At 37.9% G+C, this 14,296-nt stretch overlaps 1 protein-coding gene across 8 annotated transcripts in view; it reads right to left on the minus strand.

Moving 5' to 3' along the window:
- Cdk14 (cyclin dependent kinase 14) overlaps positions 1–14,296 on the minus strand; it is a 567,752-nt gene that overhangs the window by 324,009 nt on the left and 229,447 nt on the right. The gene's annotated exons all lie outside the window — the stretch shown is intronic.

Consider the following 14,296-nt stretch of genomic DNA (forward strand, 5'->3'; position numbering starts at 1 on the left):
TCCTCCCATTTGATGATGTCCTTGAGTTCTCTTAAATCCCTGTTGATTTTCTGACTAGCGATTACTAAAAAGAGTGGTGCTGATGTCTCCAATTGTAATTGTGGACTTGTAAATTTATGCTTTCGGTTCTATAGTTTCCTCGTATTTTGAAGCTCATGCAGTACACATTTAAGAATGTTATTTTTTCTTTGTGAATGAACTTTTTTATCAAAAATGTCACTCTGTCCCTAAAAATTGTTTTTGCTCCGAGACCTGTTACATGGTAGTACAGCCATTTGAACTTTCATTTGATTAGTGATTACATGATGATTTTTATGGTCCTTTTTTCTTTTATCCCATTAATATCATTTTATTTGATGTATGTGAGACTGCATAAAGGTGGGTTGTATATTTTCAAAATTCATGCTGCCAATCTTGGCTTTTTATTGATGTACTTAGGCCATTTAGTTTTAATGTAAATATTAATATGTGGGGTCACTTGTCAATACATCTGCTTTTTTCCTTAAATAGCTTGCAATTTAGTTGCCATTTCTGACTTGATTTTGTCTTCTATATTTATGAGAAATTCAATGAACTCTTCTTTGATTTCATGTTTTACCATTTTTCTGCTTATTTTTGTATTTTTAATTCAACAATGATTTTGATCCATATACCCAAAGGGCCGAATGAGAATGTTAAGGTCATATTATAGTGTTGTATATGGTTTTCTTTAACCTCATAGTTGATTTTTAGAGTTGTATCAGCTAGAATACATGTATTCTTATTCTTACAGCTGTTTTGTAAAGATGTAGGGTACCTGTTCTAGTCTTACTCATTTCATTGAATGCACTCCTGGTATGGCAGTCCTCTCTTCTGCCGGTTTTGCCTACAGTTTTTATAGATGATACTGGTATAAAAGAAATTGGGAAGTCAGAATTGAGGTGCTACGTTTGTTCTGCATTTCTATGAGATCCGTAATTTCTCCCTTTTCCTTCCTTCTTTCTACTCATTATAATTGTCTTCAGGGCTGCTACCATTTCTCTACATATCTTAAGCCCCCCTGTGGAAGCAACACTTTCCAAGGACCACCATTTTCTCCTACCGTGCCTCTTTTCCTGTAGCTGGTGCTGTAAGACATGTGGAATCCCAACTTTCTCTTTTTGCAGTGGTCTTGCCTGTGCTTCCATCAAGACCTAAATCTATACTCTCTTACAGTTTCTTAAACTTCCCATAAGCTTCCCAGGCACTGCTCTCTACATGCAGAGACCTGATGCTCCTTTCTAATTGCCTTGAAAATAGATCATGTGCATTTTTATTTGCTCTTATGCTGAATCACGACTTTGAGGGAGTGGAAATCAAGATCTGGCAGCCACCATTCATTGCCTTCCTAATTTCTTACCTCATAGCAATGGGGGCTGTGAGGTGTAACCCAACTGCTAGACCAAGGACCGACACACAGGAGGAAGCCAAATCTACTTACTGCCATCAGGTCAGGAGTAGGGTGGCTGTTCACTGAATGAGAGGAACTAGCAGCAACACAACAGCTCTTCCCCCATTTGGAGCTATCATCTCCCTACTCTAAGACCCAGCTCCAGCTCCAAATCTCTTGCTGGTGACATTCAGTTGCAGCACTAGGTCACAGCATACCCTCCCCAGATCACAGAAATTACCAGTACTAGTGTTAGCAAGTTCAATTCCTGGACAAGAAAAATGTGTTTCCGCCTCTTACATCCTATTCCTTATACCAAATAAGCCTCTTCTACTATGATTCAAAAAGGAATGAACCATCCCAACCATTACAATCAGACTCTTTATGACATTGCTTATTCACAAAGAGAAGAAAATATAAGAAATGAAAAATGTAAAAACATATTACAATTTCAGTTTTTATGAATAATACCACCAAAATAGTTGGGTATTTTTAACTTATTTTGGGTTATCTCCTTATAATATGTGTTTAAAATGGAACTATAGTTGGAGGACACAAATATATTTAAAAATATTACTTATGAAATTTTGGTGGTACATTTAAACTTACATCTAAGTCCATGTAAAAAAAAATAACCATAAAACAGAGAAAACTATGTAAATACAATACTTTAAAAAGCACATTATGTTTTCAAATAGCTGAAACCTCAATATAGTTTATATACTTATAAATATAAATATTAAGAATAAACCTTCTTCATCTAAGAACCAAAATAATTAAAATGATTTCCTGATACAGCAATGACAATTCTATTATAACATTCAAAGAACAGAAATTTCTGCTAAGATTGCTTTAAAAAACAGATTTCCTCCAGTTTGGCTTTAGAAGAATCTACACAACTTAAAGAAAAATAAAGCAAAATGTATTGAATTATTATACCAAGAACTTGTAATGTTTTATTCATTCATCAAATATTTATTCAGAATCTAGGTGCAAGCACTAGTCGCTCTGAGCAGACTCTGACCTCTTGACAAACAACAATATCACAACTTCAAAAAAAGATCTAGATCATCAAGAGTGAACCCTAGGCAAACCATGGCCTTTGAGTAATAATGGTATGTCAACACAAGCTCAATGAATACAACATAGCCGGGGCTCTGCAAGATGCTGATGGCTGGAAAGGCTGGCCATCCATGCAAGGGTGCAATGGAGCTCTTCATACTTGAGTCTCAGTTTTCTTATGAATCTAAAATTGTTCTTAGAAATTTATTAAAATATATAAAACATTGAAAAGTCAGTCATGTTTTAACACGTTAAAAGAAAGAGCCACACGGTGGCACATGCTTGTAATCCCAGCACTTGGGAGGCTGAGGCAAGAGGATTGTTGCAAGTCTGAAACCAGTTGGGGCTACAAAGTGAGCTCAAGGCCAGCCTGAACTGTATAGTAGGACCCTGTTTCAAAAAGACAAAAAAATAAAAATTTAAAAACAAAGAGCAGTAAGCATCTTCTGATCATCAGCCATGCTGGGACTGAGAGGAGCCCACCAAGAAGCCAACAAGCCAGCGTCTCTGGTAAACCATGGAGGAAGAGAAAATTCAGATAGTGCCTCCTGTGAGCCTACCTGCACACAGGCTGAGAATCAACACACCACCCCTGCCACAATCAACTTGCTGGTTTGGAGGACAGGCTGAGTTGACAGCAACTAAGGTACATAAGGCAACTAAATGCTTGCATTGTTTGGTTGACTATGCAGGCCTGGGGCCAGTGGTCTGAGCATTTATTGGGAGGATGATAGTATGCAATATAACAAATATGGGAGATTTCCTTCTATCTTGTCTTTGAAATCCAGCATTGTTCTCACTGTTGTGTTCCAAATGTTTTGCTTTATTCAATGTTCTGTTTTGATTGGTTTTATTCTGTTTTGTTTTGGTTTGATTTTGCTGTCTTTGATAGAATGGACAACTACTGTGGAGATAGTAAGATGTACTATGGAAGTCATTGTTGTTTTCCTAGATTCCTGCTTCCAAGTTCTGTACTAATTTCACTGCTACGAATTTTGATTGGTTTTGTTCTGTTTTGTTTTATTGGATTTTACTATCTTTAAAATAAATAAAGGTAAGGCAAATATAGATGATTTAATATGTCACTCAAATACTATATGATCACCATATGGGACAGTCCTCAGAGAAGGCAAAGACGATGCAGGCACATGGTTCTGATGGGAACTCAATGGCTAGAAGCTCCTATTATCACTGCTGCAAATTTTCCTGTCTTCCCCAGGCAAAGGTAACTCAGGACAATACACCAAATCGCTTATTTAGAAGCAAACTTTTATAAATCCATAATTGGCCAAATGAAGGCTATTCAGACTGACAACTGATGGAGTGGCTGGTTCCAACACTACATGCCAAGAGGTATGAAAGTGAATCTAAAACACGTATGTCTCTAGACCAGAGAAGTATGAGCCAACTAGTGTGGGGAGGGATGCTCTTTACCACACAGATAATCTGCCAAGAATAACAATGCTGCAAAATGAAAAGGTTACCCTAAAATTATTTTTAAAAATTTTTATGTGAACTTTATAAATAGCATATGAGAAAAATTTTAATAGTGCATGAACTTTGAAGAAATACAGACTTATCATAGTTTAGTACTATTAATTCTAATAATGTAAAGTTTTCTCTCTTCTAATTATTCAACCAATTAAAATCTTGCTACATAGCTAGCAGTCAGAGATTATTCTGGGGAATAACTTCACATTTGCTTGTTTTTAAAAAGATAAGCATATCTGTACTACTCTTCTGAGATATAAGACTTCCCTCACAGGTTATTATTTCAAATTTCAACAGTGCTGAAGATGAGCATGATGCATAGGGCTTAACAGCCAGCCAGTGCAAAAATGCTTGCAGATGAACCCAAGGACCTGCTCGGTACCACCTTGTAAGAAAGGAAGACCGTTTTGTGAAGCAAGCTTTGTAAACATATTGTGTAACATTATTTGTAATCTTGTCCAATTTCATTTTTCAAGTTAGCCCCTTATGTTGTCAAGTTCAATGATGATCTGTCCTTTGTGTAACAACTGCAAAGCAATACTGAGGCTTCACTTCCCTGAGAGTCCTACACCCCCAGGAACTGTTTCCCTGTTCCCCTCCATTACTGCCTCTCTTCTTTCACCACTTACATTTAAATTTTTTCATTTCTCAAAGTAATGTCTTCACAAACATCACGCTGCACTGCAGTTTTCCTTCAATTTCAACAATACCAAATTCCTCCCATCATTCATTTTAGGGAACAATTTTTTTTGTGACAGTTCTGATATAGAAAAGAATCATGTCATTTTTGCATCTCTGATCACTTCTACATGAAGTCTAAAAGTCTCTACAGCTCTTTCTAATGAGATAGTTCATCAACATTTCAGAATGCATTTAGATATACCTATACAGGCAGTTAACTAAGTACCAGTGTCGGAATTTAAAAGCACATCCCTTGCTTTTGAGACTGACATAATGAAGTAATCACTGGAAAAGGACAGAGCCTCTAATTCCAAAGCTGATGGCAGAAAAATGGCACTGAAGAGTGGAAAACAGCCTACTGTCTACCAACATTAGAGCAGGTGACAGACGTGACCAACTCTGAGGCTGCCAATGTAGGAGCTGCTGGTGGCAGCAAGGTGCCAGATACTGTAATTCCGCTGTCATTAAGGTAAGTGAGCCTCCGGATGCCAAGTCAACCCAGTGATGAGGACTCTCTGAAGCCAGTATGTCCCTCATTGTGACAAACACCGTCAAAATAATACTCCATGCAATACTAATGCTACCATAAATATACATGCTATTTGTTCATCATTTACCCACACGTCAAATCCTGTAACGTTTTTATTGGTAATTGTAACACACTTGCTTTCCCTGAAAACAAACACACACACACACAGGGCAACACTTCAAATTCATGTTTCCAACGAAGTCTGACGAAGTCTCCAATAAAGTACAACTGTATGTGATGTAAGTGATTTGTAACTACTGTGGGGGCAAAAATCTTAACAATAGTTTTGGGGCTATGATGTCAAACTTCACAAAAACACTTTCCTTTCTATAAGTTAACAGTGCCTCTGGCAAAGTCCCGTAGGACAGAAGGAGGCAGGGCACCTCCCTCAGCTTGTAGCGGGTTTCAGATACACACTCATCAGTCATATCCTGGCCTACTGCTTTGAAAATATTTTCAGTTTCCACTGACTTGGAAGAGATGAATTTCATCTGAATCTAATCCCATCACGATTAAAATAAATTTTGAGTTAATGCAAATAATCAAAGTAGGCTGGTTTTGTCAGGTTCTCACTATGGTGATTTTTAATAAATGGTCATAAAGAAAAAGAGCTGAGGATTTAGCTCAGTGGCATAACAAAAACATGAGTTCGATCCCTTGTACCAAAAAAAGAAAAAGAAAACTTCTTTTACATTTGAGATTATTTTCTATGTCACTACTAGGAAAAAAGAGATCAAAGACCCAATCCATCCTCTTTTCCCTTTCAGTCTCTGGAAATAAATCACACATTTGTATTGCCCACATTTCATGGGGTGGGATGCAGAGATTGCTTTCTGACTTTTCCAAAAGATAAGAATTACTACTTGTAAAACACAAGGAAACCAATATCTCAGTCACAAACACAATGGAGGGAGCTGGGGATTGTCCTACCAGGCAAGCACTCTGCCACTGATCTGCATCTTCAGCCCCAGGTCAACTTTTTCTTCAAGCCCCAGCGAGCCAACAGCAAGGCTGCTGAAATTCACTCTTTACTAAAAATGCCAAAGCTACTTTCAACTGACAACTTCTCTCTCACACACTAGTGGGTTCTGAATATTTTCACCGCTAAAATATTCCATTTGGAAAATCTTAAAGAGGATGAGGAGAAAGAAAGGAAAGAAGAAAGAAAGAAAGAGAAAGAAAGAAAGAAAGAAAGAAAGAGAGAGAGAGAGAGAGAGAGAGAAGAAAGAAAGAAAGAAAGAAAGAAAGAAAGAAAGAAAAAGAGAGAAAGAAAGAAAGAAAGAAAGAAAGACAGGCAAGACAAGATGAAAAAGACAAGACAGGATTGCTTGTCTGGCTGTGTCTCTGACTCTGTATCTGCTCTACGTATACACATACATACAAAGTCAATTCTGATTTTTGAGAGAGAGAGAAGTTGTAGATGACACAAACCACAGGTTAAAATTAACGTGACATCATGTAAACTTAAATCACATTCAGGTTTGAGGGATGTTTTTTGTTCATCAAATAGCACCCATATCTAAAGAGGTAATTCAAAAGGTTAGGAACAAGCTATAAATACTACATAACTTTTCTAGTCACCCAATAGTCTCTTTTTTTTTACTTGCTTCTTAGTTCTAAGTTTTTCTGTTGGAAGATGAGCAAAAATGTATATATAACCTCACAAGATATTCCTTTGACTTCCCCTACAGCTGAGAAGTGAAATGTAGTGTTGGAATCAACAGCTCAAACATCCCCCTCACCACCAACTGTTTATCCACCACTTCATAACTGGCAAGGAGCAGTCACCTGGGGCCTATTTCCACACTGCAGCCTCGCACTGCCACACAAATCTCTTAGTAAATCTCTTCAAATTCCTCTAAACATATACTTAACCACATGAAACTGCCAATATTGGGCCTGTCTGACCTATTAATACAATGATTTTGCATGTTGCAACTTAATAGAGTTTACCTGATTCTAAGCAATTTTAACTTCCACAAGAGATTTGTTAATGTTAATATTTGAACCAGTTAATCTGCCACCAAATAGTTAAGAATTGATGACATATGAAAAAAAAAAAGACCCTCCTCATCAAACTATTGTGAAGAAAGAGATACAGGCACAATTTAATTTTCCATACCTAACTTTCTGCATAGACTTATTTATGATAAGGATATACTTACATAAAAAAAGTTATCTGAGAAATATCTTTATTATAAGTACACCAAAGAAACTAAATAACATGGTAAAATAAAAGCACAGAGATTTAATTATACTGTATAATTAACATATAATTATAATACAATTACAGTAACAAATTATTATAACTGCAGTGAGATTCTTCAATGCTAATCCATATTTATTAGAATATTGATAGAAATGAAATATATGGGTCTTATTTTGAAATCCTAGTACACTGTCAGTCACACACTCTTATGGCTTGTGTCTAGATGTCCCCCCTCAATGTCTCACGCTGTCATTGGTGGGGCTTTTTCAGAGGCGGCTGGATCTTGGGTATGTGAAGCTAGGATTAAGCGTGTGTGATCACTGCATTAGTCCACTAAATGCCCTAGTTCTGGGTGTGGATAATGGCAAGACCTACCCTGGGTGTGGGTGGCACCACCCAAGGGCAGGTAACCTGGATGGATAGAAAAGGACAGAAAGAGCTGGGGCTGCTGCTCTGTCTCTTTGCTCCCTTCTGCCTGGCATGAACTGTTCCTCCTCTATGATGCTGCTCTGCCATGCCGACATGCCTTGGAGCCAGCCAACTATGCAATGAAAGCTCAACAAACTGTGAGCTCTTACAATAAACTTTTCCTTCTTTAACTTTGGAAGTCAGGTGTTTTGTCTCAACTACAGGAAAATTAAGACATAATTTTCTTGTATCACACATTAATCCAAAACATTGAAACTCTTCCTTGCCTAAATAATTACTTTCCTATATTAAAATTAATTTGCTCAAGGCAAAACTTTGTCATACTGTCTCCATATCTCTTATTATGAAACTATTCCAACCTGTAAATATTCATCAGCTGATTTTCATTGATTTAGCCAATCATGTTCCTATTTGTTACTAAAGCATATGCACAAATGTATCTACAATGTAAAAGTTGGACATGTGGCTCTACTAAAATGCAAACATCTTACTAAAAATTTCTGCAGAAATGAATTTCCTTAGCAACAGAATTGAAAAGGGTAGTGATTATCCTCAGGTACTATCTTCAGGAATAAGAGACAATTTATAAACAGAGGGGTTTCTAAAAGACTTCATAAAAGAAGAGCTGCTTTTTGTTGGACTGTAAAGTTAGGTTGCTTTATTTCATGTGCATCACACATACAGTCAGTAAAAACTCTACAGAGCTGGAGATGAGAAAGGTTATGTGGGCTGACAGCAGTGCCTTATGTCTTCTAATTAACAATAAGCATGGATATAATATTAGCTGTTCCTTTGTACAAGGCATATACTAATCTTTTTCCCATAAGACTATATAAACTATACCTATATACACAGCATTATCTTTTTTTTTGTTTTGGTACCGGGGATCGAACTCATGACCTTGAGCATGCCAGGCAGATGCTTATGCCACTAAGCTAAATCCCTGGCCCCACAGCATTATCCTTTATACAAACAGAGTTAAGTGGGAAGTCTGGAAATGTCTCCTTTGCCATGGCTACCAGCCCCAATGCCTGAAGGCCAGCGCGCAGGATATCCAGGCGAGAGGCAGAGTACTGTCAAATCCTTCTACAATACAAGGTAGTTCTGCAGCATATTTTTAGACATTTTAGACTGCACAGTCTAAATTGTGCAGTTCATATTACGACAGCCAGAGGCCAGATGCAGAACTTTTCAAAGTATGGCCCTCCAGTCACCTTCACCAAAGTGAATGTATGCATCAGATAGTGATAGAGGTTTCCTGGATCCCATCCCAAACCTACCACTTATGAGGACCAAGGAATAAGTATGCTCAATATTTGAAATCTCTGATCAAAAAAATACAAAGGTTTATGTAAAGTTACCTATAGCAAAATGTTGCTTAGTGAGTTGGGAAGAGTTTCCTTCCAACTTTTCCTAAAAATAATAATTTTCCAAATCTTCAATACAAAAAAAAAAAAAACTCTACAGTATTATTTTAGTCTCCTATTGTCTGCTTTAAAATCACTGTCTAGCAGTCAGAAATAAGAAACTCTTTTAGAATTGCTAGATTTCACGTTAAGTATTCTATAATCAGTTAAGGTAAGTGATAACTGTATGAGTAAAGAAAGAGAAAAATTGTCTTATTTTTTTCTAAATTAACAAGATTGTCATACTTTTTTTAATAAAGTGACAAACTGTAATAGAGTCACAAGTTTTCTCTATTAAGGATTCAATTTTTCCAGAAAGTTTCCCTGTCTATCCTGCTGCCAAGGCACAGGAATGACAGGGAGGCTAATCTCATCATACATTTGTCTAGCTAAGAAACTATCTAATCGCAGCACTTTTAGCCTCAAACACAGCGACAACAGGGCCTTCGTGCCTCTGCAAGCTACACCTGCAGCTGCACTGACACAGCTACTGCTCTTCCGGTCTCCCTTTCTGTGACAGACACCAGGTCCTGAGAAATGCAGGAGACACCAACCAGTATTAGCACTGCTGTCATCCTCCCAAACGTACTCAGCCTCTAAGAAATATCATTTCACACACACACACACACACACACACACACACACACACACACCATAATTTCATCGTCTGACTTACATAAAAGGTGATTAATCTGTCATGCACAGCTGAAATAATCCTCACAGAACTGTAAAGGTGAGTGTTACCTTCAAGAGCCCTTCTAATCCCAGCCCTCTATGTGACAACAAAGGGCTTAAAGCCAGAGAGAAATTCGGCCTAGGGCCTCCATCCTGCCATCTGATTTCTAACATAGCACAATTCAGTTTTTGTAATTAGATGAAGCATCTTCTGTGCCTCCCTTTCCTGTCTTTGTTTCTAGTTTACTTGGAAAGGGGGGATGGTCCCTACTACTGTCATGGCTTCTGCTAATCCTTGCATCTTCCCAGTTACTGAGGGCAAGAAACCCTGGGAAGACTAAAAGGACTTCAGACACATGATGACTCTACTCAAAACCAATCGCCTGTAGCGATTGGTAGACAAAAGAGGTTTACAAAGACAGTAATGAGAAAGCAGATAATGGGAAAGTTGTTGCTCAAATCACTTTTTGAGAATTGCCTTTATCTCACTAACCACTTCTCCAAGGCAGCATCTCAACAGGGCTTACAAGGCTCTGCTGTGTTCTGAACTGCAGGCTCACGGGGCCTCTCAGATGTCTGGGAAGTTGTCCCTGTCACATTCAACTCGGGCATGTGTGTTTTAGCAGCCACAGTGTTCCCAGCCTCAAGCACAAGAGCTGCCCTCAGCAAACACAGGCTAAGATGTCGTGAAGAAGTGGTAAGACAGCACAGTATCGTCCCAGCGCCAGGACATCTGATAACATCCACACATTTGTGCCAGATGCTCTGAGAACTTTCCCCACTATGTTTTCTCAGACCTCCTTACAGGAAACCTTGCCTGATCGCCTCACTTCATCCCCGCTTTCCAAATCCTAAAAGAACTCTGCTTTGCTTCATTCCCACAGATGGTATTTTCACCTTCCATCTGCTTGAACCCAACTGTATTAAATCTTGTGCCTCATCGCCTTCCCAGAAGCCTGTTTGGGTGATCTCTTGACTCAAATCATTTATTATTTCCCTGCTATTTCGTCTCTCACAGCCCCTGGCATTCTCAGCTCCTACTAAATAGACCCCAGTTTAGCTTTCTTTCCCTCAGAAGTCTTCCTTGGCCCCCAAAGTTTGAGTGAGGTGCACTTTCCACCATCCTTCGGCATGGAAAGCATGTCACAGATATGACCTGTGACCCATTTCCACCTGTTTCTATCCTCAGTAATTATTTGCACTGACTCCTGCTGAGCCCACAGCACTCAATACCGCACTGTTTAAAGAAGATGCCTGCTAAATGCTGGTAGGAGAATGCAGGCATGAAACAGAAAAGATCCTTAAACAATCTTCTATAAATCATGGCAAGAAGTGCAGTTCCCGGTATCAAATGTTGATGCAGATTGGTTATCTTGCTATAATGTTCTTAGTTCAGCCTGGATATATTTAAAATCTGTTCTCATCTACATATTAGTGACAAACTCAATGAATTTTAAAAAGAAACAAAATAAATATCATATGAGACAAAATTAGGAGTTTTCCTAAGTGAATGAAATTCTGTGTACTAATGATAGCATTAAAAGTGCATTATTTTACTTTCATTAAAATTTCAGATTATGGGGAGATGGCAGAAGATCTGCTTTCAAAGTACCATTTAGTTCTAAAGCTCATGCTGGAAACTACAAATGTGTCCTCTTTATGCCTAGCATGACACAAGTTCAGAAATAAGAAGGCAGAAGCTTTGAGAAGAGAAATAAAGTCTAACTATATATGGTAAAGATAAATACAACCAATAGACTTGCTTCACCTGAACTGTACAATATTTTCAATGTTGTTTTATTTTGCTTGGTTTGGTTTGGCTTGATTTGGTTTGGTAAGACAGAGTCTTCATATGCAGTTAAGGCTGGCCTGGAACTCAAGGAGATCCTCTTGTCTCAACCTCCCAAGCACTGGGATTCCAGATATATACCACCACACTTAGCTTAAATGTCTTATTAAGTATTTAAAGTTGAAAGAGTTCACATAAGACATACAACTCTAGATTTTCTGAAAAAAATCAAAATCCTTGCCATCTTGGGCTTCATTTCCTGAATAAAAGCTGTCTGGCTGGAGATACCAACCGGGCTCTTGCACCAGGACCTGGGCTATGGTTCCTTTTCTTTCCTCTCCCCTGCAGCAGAGGCCTCCAGTCCCTGTTATCTGTTTGACTTCTAGGTTTGTGATACCTGAATTAATACTTGAACATCAAGTATAAAAGTCCAATGTCCAGTGCCTGCCTGGCAAGCATGAGGTCATGAGTTTGATTCCCAGTACCAAAAAAAGCATCACTTTGACTGTACTTGATAAACAATTGTACAGAAACCAGAAGTAGCCAATTCAATACAAGTTTCATGGACCTCACAAAACCATAAGGTAAGGAAAGAACAAAAAGGAAAACAGGGGAGAAGTTAATATAGGACAATTTTGGCCTACTTTCTCTCAAAAAAGAAAATTACAACCATTTGAAACATTTATCTCAAAACTCCAGTGATTCCCACTACACAGGTGTGCCCTCGTGTTTCTAGAACAAGACTTTTTTCCATGACACTTTGCACATAGATTTACTAAATGACAGATCTACATGGATGCTGCAGGTCCAGTAAAAGTATCAAAAAGCACACAGTTTGGTGTGTCTCTTGCCCTCTCTAGTACTGTTTCTCTAATTCATTCTTAAGTAATCTGAAGAGTGAGGTGGACATTGAATTTTTTATATTCATCCCCTGTGATAATGAGGAATAAAGAAAAAAAAAAAAAAAAACGGGATGATGCAAGACAACAGCAAAGAACCAACAGCCAACCAGGGCCAAGTGCCAAATCATGCTGCCAGGCTCCCTCCTAGAAAATTGCAGAGTTTGGCCTGAGGAAGCTACAGGAAAAGCTTATGATGGCCTGATAGCGCCCACACACAAGACAGCAGAATGGGGGGGGGGTGCTGTATCAGAGAGGAAGCCCAGCACATGCAACTCAGAGTAAATTAACCCAACTATTATTTAACACAGACAAGGATTCGAGAAAGTAAGTACAATTACATGGCTTTTGAGGTCAGACTGTCACTAGGATGGGAAGAGAAATCGATGTTAATGTTAATGAAATTTAAATTATGTTCCATAACCTTTGAAGTAGCATTTCTTCTGGTAATTTATGGTTGCAAAAATAAGCAAAGATACATTAAGAAGAACACTAATTCCAATGCTATCAACAGTGAAAAACAATGAAACAGTAAATAATCTCAGCTATCATTCATTGTGTTCTGGTTAAGTAAAATATGGCACATTCATAAAATTTTCGGACACTTAAAACTATGCAACAGCTCTGCAAGTACTTATACTGGCACACGTCTGAGATCTAATTAACAAGGGGAAAGCATTGAGAATTGTACATATTGTAAAAGAAAGAGGAGAGGGTGGATCTACTCCAGAAACAAGAACAAAGGTTACCTGTGAGCAATGACACGAAGTCCAGGAGAGGACATATGAGGAGAGTGGTGCTTTAACTTTGGACTTTGGACTTAATATTATCTAGATTAATTTTGTATTAAGATAATACAAAATTATAAGTATTTTATTATTTTATATGTATATTAAATAATAATCAAAGGTTTTATATTATTTATTTTCTAGTTTCTTATATGAGTTATGTACCCAAAAAACTACTTATCCATTCATTCAAATAGTATTTATTGAACACCTGTATGTCCTATTTATGATTATATAACCTTGGGAGATGAGGAAAACCACAGCAAGTGCAGGAATACTTTCAATATTTATTCATCCTACAATATAAGCAAAAATTATACTAGACGTATAGCAAAAAAAAAAATCCAAGAACATCTTTAGATTGCCTGGAACATCATTAGAGAAATACTTAAAGAAGTACAATGATAAGCTATGCTTCCTTAAATGAGATAAAGCAACTAAATAAATAAACCGGTGTCTTTGTCATCTTAGCTGTATTAGTCAGCTTGCCCATTGTTCAGACACAATAACCTACAGGAAGTATAGTTTAATTTGGTTTATGGTCTATAGTTGATTGGACCTAAAGCAAGAACATAATGGCAGAAGGGAATGATAAGAGAAAAGCTGCTTGGTTCATCGTGCCAAGCAGGGTAACAGCATCACCAAGAGATATACCCCCAATGGCACACTCCCAGTGACCCACCTGCCAACAATCCATTCAGATGTGAACATCAATGGATTAATCATAGCACTCCTGTGATCCAGTTATTCATGCAAGAGTTCTATTAAGTGGCACATCACTGTCATCTAAAAAAAATCTGATGGGCTCTTAAAAGGAAACAAGACAAGGAAAAACAAGGTCCTGCTGCCCCTCTTCCATTTACACAGAACAGTTTTGGAGAAATGGACCGCTCAAAAAGAGGACTGCTCCTGACAAGAGTAAAAGGAAAG

The sequence above is a fragment of the Cavia porcellus genome, unplaced genomic scaffold, assembly GCF_034190915.1.
Source record: "Cavia porcellus strain 051 isolate PalLab524CR breed Dunkin Hartley unplaced genomic scaffold, mCavPor4.1 scaffold_2, whole genome shotgun sequence".
Taxonomy (NCBI): domain Eukaryota; kingdom Metazoa; phylum Chordata; class Mammalia; order Rodentia; family Caviidae; genus Cavia; species Cavia porcellus.